Source organism: Tupaia chinensis, unplaced genomic scaffold, assembly GCF_000334495.1.
Source record: "Tupaia chinensis unplaced genomic scaffold, TupChi_1.0 Scaffold000112_1, whole genome shotgun sequence".
Classification (NCBI taxonomy): Eukaryota; Metazoa; Chordata; class Mammalia; order Scandentia; family Tupaiidae; genus Tupaia; species Tupaia belangeri.
In genome coordinates this window covers 1,619,602-1,625,041 of record NW_006159576.1, presented here as the reverse complement: position 1 = coordinate 1,625,041, position 5,440 = coordinate 1,619,602, and positions in this window count along the sequence as shown.

Below are 5,440 nucleotides of genomic sequence, written 5' to 3'. Positions count from 1 at the left end.
TTCATTTTTTTTTTTTTTTTACAAATAATTTTTAGTGTAAGTATGACCCATGTGATATATACTTTGGGACATACTTATGCTAAAAACGATTATGTAATGTTTATCTGAAATTCAAATTTAAGTGGGGATCTTTTTGTTGCTGTTACATCTAGCAATCCTGGGCAGCACCCGTAGTCTGTGATCTTGAGAACCTACCAGTATATGGATAATGACATGGCACAAGAGTGTCTGTCAAGTGGTAAGAAACTTTTCAGCCAATCAGCCTTGTTTGACATGAACATCTTCCACTCTAAACCTCTCCACAGACAGCAAGGAGTGGCTATTTCAAACACAATACATTTTACTATTTGTAAGACTTTGATTTATGTTTCTCCTGTTACTAAAAAAGTGACAAACAGTTATTCTATTAAAATCCTTAAAGTACCCCTAAATATAATTTATATCTTAATTAGAAGTCAGTTATTTACATTAGGAAAAGGCAGCTTTTCAAAAATAACATTTGGTGAGATCTGAATGCCCAGTGATTTATGAGCGCTTTGTTTGCTTGATTTTTCTTATCTGATAAAGTAGCTCTGGGACCGATCTGAGGTCAGGACCTAGTAACTCGGTGCTCACCAGCATCTGTCCCCCTCAGACCAGATCTTTCTACAATTCATCTTTGGTTCCCACTAGCCTTGGAATATTTATAACTATACCCATACATCATTCCTTCTTTGAAAATCTGCTGCCTCTGTGAGGAAGGAGGAAAAATACAGCCTTGTGTCCTGGCAAAATTTATAGGTTTCTGGTGAGTTACGATTCGCCGGAGTCCTAAATGGAAAACACGAGAGGTTTGCAGAATCCTCCAGACTATTACGAATCCCTGTGCTTTGCTCGTGCTGTTTTTAGTGAAGGAAAAGAAGCTATGGAATAAGAGTCTGCTGTTGTTCACTATTGCATTTGATATCAAAAGGCAAGTTCTGGAATTCTGTTTAAAAAAACCTTTATTCAGTCGTGGAATTTTGGACACTGACATGCAGCATTAGTGGTATCAAACCAGACCCAAGAAGTACATGCTTTTGTTCCCATTTTTCTTTTTAAAGTTTAGTTGTTGTTTTTTTTCCCCATGAACAAGAGAGCTAGAAAGAGAAAGAGAGAAAGAGATAAAGAGACAGTACTCCCAACAGGATCTTGATGCTGCAATTTACCCCCAGCAGGTTCAGATCGTGGGTCCATGCATGCCTGGTGTTCTCGGGGAGGTCTCTAGACACAGACCTGGAACCTCCCCCATGTAACACATTTTTTTTAACAATGTGTCACCCCCTGGCCCCATTTTCTTTCTCGTAAGTCTATAGAATGAGGAGCCACATGTAGCTTTTTACATTTTTTTTCCTGAGCCGTCCACATATACCAACCAGTAGCATTTTTACAGGGTGCAGTTACCCTGACTCTGGGCCTCCCTTAGGTGAGTCTGCCATGGCTGAGGGAACAGTACATGGCCGTCACCTCTTGGCCTCCAGTGGTGCTTTTACAGGGTGCAGTTACCCTGACACCGGACATCCCTTAGGTGAGTCTGCCATGGCTGAGGGAACAGTACATGGTCGTCACCTCTTGGCTGTCACCTCTGCCAGCAGGTCTGGCAGCCCTTCCCCTGGTGGCGCAGTTGGAGTGAGATGTATGTGCCTGGCGATCCTCCATGCCTGGAGTCTTTCCTTCTCTAGTTCAAAGCCATAGCCATGAAATCCTGCCTCTGTTCAGCTCGGGCTGCCGGGAGCCATGCTCGGGGCTCCTGTGGGCTGGCAGGGAGGGGAGTCGCTATGTAGACAATTTGCTTCCCAGTCCTCTCTTTCCAGAGCCTGAGGGACGACTGGTTTAAAACATGCAATGCACGTGTGGTACCACGTCCATGCCTGTCTGTACAGTGTGGGCCTGAATCTATTTGCTTGCTCTCGAAGATGCTTCTGTGGCTCCCAGTACCCAGGAAGCTGCGGCTGTAGAATAACCTCAAGTGTCGCCATGCACCTGCCTTTCATCACCAGGCTTGCTCTGTCTTTCTAGATCAGTGCTCTCCAGCAGGAGTGCAAGGCAAACCACGTATACTGGGTTGTCAAAACGTCACGATGCGTTTTTGCATAGAAAATCAGAAAAATATGTCATGACTTTTTTGATGACCCAGTATAATTTGAAATGATGTAGTTCTCAGTTCCTAAAGTAGGAAGGTAACTGGAGTTCAATGAGTAAAACATTCGCCGTAATCCACTATATCCCAACCATGATCATTTCAGCATGCGGCCCTGGTCGCATTTGTGCTCCCAGCAGCTGCACATTGCTGGTAGCACCCCACACAGAGCCCCACGTGGTTCTGGTCTTGACCCTTGGTTCCCTACGGACTGCGCCCCACCACCATTCCTTTCGATCCTAGAAATGGGGCTTGCCCGTTTCACAATGGGGACTAGCTGTACAAGCCGATCCTCTCCCAGACGTTAGAACTCTGTCCTCACTTAAGCCTTTGGAAGTCTCAGCCGTGGGGAGAACCCTTCCCTGGGAGTCCCCTGCCCCTCCTGCTCTCCTCAGCCTCAGCGGGGCTGACAGTACTGCATTCTCAGGCTCTTCAAACCCTCCCTCTCCACCAGGGTCCCTCTCCTATTGCAGCTGCTTTTCTGATCCTTTATCCTCCACCAGACTAGGAGGCCTTCCATGACAGGGACTGTTTTCCATGGGTGTTTGCTTCACTAGTACTCAGCATGGTGTCAGAGGATGGACTTAGCATGGTATCTGAGGGTGGACCTAGCCCAGTGTCAGAGGGTGGCCTTAGCAAAGTGTCAGAGGATGGTGGGCATTCAGCGACTCTTGAATGAATGCCGTTGTGTAAGTGTCAGCGTGGCTAATGATAATAGCAAACATCAGCTCGAATGGATGAAGAAAGTAGCGTGTGTGTGTGATGAAATACTATTCAGCCATTCAGAGTAACCTACGTACTTGAGAAATGAGAAAAAGAAATACTACCTGTTCTTACTCTTATGTGGAAATCAAAATGAATGACCTCAGAGAGGCACAGAGATGAATACCTCCTAGAGGCTTGGGGGAGGGGATGGAGGGATGTTGATGAACAGAAACGAAATCCCAGATAGATAGGAGAACAATGCTTAGTGCTATAAAATGCTGTAAGGAGAACACAGATGGCAACGACTTGCTGTGTATCTCAAAGTAACTGAAGGGGTCTTGAATGTTTGCAACACAAGTGAGGACGAGTGGTATGCTAAATTCCCTGCTTTACTCATTGCGTGTTGGTACCAACAAATCATATTGTACCCTCATACATATGTCCAGTTACTATATGTTAATTAAAAATAGATATGCATCTGTTGAAGGATCTAGAAGGGTCTGTGCAGTGTTAAGCACTTTGCTTATATTACCTGATCTAGATATTACCTGGGCAGGTAGGTGCTGTTATCGTTACTTACAGATGCAGGTCTGAGGCTCGAATTCAGTCAGTCTGTACTTGTGTATTGGCCACCAGTAATGTGCTGGGCCCTGAGCATGTCAGCAGGGGCATGAGCAGTGGACAGAACAGCTGAGGCTCTACCCTTCAGGGGCTTGGTTTTGGTTGGGAGAAGCGGGCCATAAACTTGTAGGCAATGAGATCGTTTCAGGCAACTGAAAAACACCAGGAAGAGGATTACTTGGGAGAGTCCTTGGATTGGGGTGGCTTTGAAGGCCATCGAAGGGGTGTCATTGGGTTGAGAATTGAGTGAGGCGAGGGAGGATAAGAAGACAGAGGGAAAAGTCTAGGAGGAGAGCCAGGATGGGTAGAAGATGTTACTAGGAGTGAGTTGGACATGTCTAAGGTAAGATTTTTTCACCCCTGGCTGATAGTAAGCTAGGGGAAGAGTGAAGAGAATTAAGGCCAGAGAGGGAAGCAAGGCTTTGTAAACATTTGATGACTTTTTGACTTGAATCCAAATGTTCTGGTGAGCCATTGGTGGGTTATAAGCCAGGGAATGGCATAATTTAAGTTTAGGAAGCTCACTCTTTCACTATGCGGAAGATGGTTTGTAATTTTAGGTGGCTTATTGCTATATCACTCTTGAGAACTCGATGACGCCTTGACCAGGCTGGAAGCAGTGGGAAGGTGGAAACTGGATTCAGGATTCAGGTGTGGAAGTCAGTAAGCAGAGCATTACTGGTGAGAAGTCTGAGGAAAGTTAAGAATAATCATCTGGGTCTGGATTTGTGTCACTGAGTGCATTGACCAAGGTAAGAAAGGCTTCAGATTGTTTTGAGGGAAAAGTAGCCACCACTCTGGGGCGGCCATGTTGGATTTGGAATAGGGAGACATTGATCACATTGAGATGTTCCAGAGCTGAGCTCAGGGAAGTGGGCTAGGATGGAGGATACATCTGAGAATATTCAAGTGTAGGTGGTATTTGAAGGAAGAGACGGGGCTAGAACTGAGCCCCAGGGTCCTCCAAATTTGACGGATCAGATAAAAGAGAACATAGCAAAGGGACCTGGAAGAACAACCAATTGGGATAGGAAGAAAACCAGGGGAACGTGATAGCACAATAAGATAAGAAAGTGTTTTTAAAAGGAAGGGGGTCTAGGGACCAGCAAATGGTGTAATGGTTACATGACTGGACTCCCATGTAGTCAACTGTGGTTTGAGTCCCAGACCCAGTGGCTTAACACACACTGGGTACGTGTGTGTGCGTGTCCAAAATCTGTAGAGGAGAATGGAAGAGAAGGGATTGCAGCACGGCCATCCCTCTTGGGGTGACTTCTCACTTTCTGTCTATCACTCTGGTGAGTACATAACCGTATAGCAAAAAACAAAAACACAAAAAACAAAAAACAAAAAAACTCTGTTAAAAAAAGAGAAGGGGCCAAATCTTCTGTGTTGAGAAGAACAAAATCCAAGATCACAAAATGTTTCTCTAAAATGAAACAGGAGGAAGGATCGTTTGCAGGGAAGGCTGCCGAGAGGTGGTGTCGCATGTGCCCAAGAACACATTCCCACTGCTCCATGGTGAGAGGTGGGCATGGCGAGGCCAGCAGCATAGGGGCGGTCAATGCCCAATGGTTGTGAGGAGCAGCAGACAGGAGGTGAGGACGAAAACCATCCACTAGAAATGGAGACGCTGGTGATGCAGGAGAAAGGAGAAACTGCAGAAGAGAAGTCCTTGGTGCCTAGCATGGCTGGGAGCTTGCTTTTCACAGAACTTTTGCACTGTTACTAGCGAGAGGGTGGAGGGTATTGAATCAGTGTAGCTAAGTTGGTGGCATTGCTGTTGGGCAGACAGGGTAGTTCTCATTTTATGGCACCTGTTTTCTTTGTGAAGTGTGTTAAAATACTAGTCAACAGTAAGGAGTAAAGGGAAATAGCAGTTAGCGTAATGGCTATGTCGCTGGACTCCCACGTAGTCGACCGTAGTTCGCGTCCCGGACCCGGTAGCTTAAACTC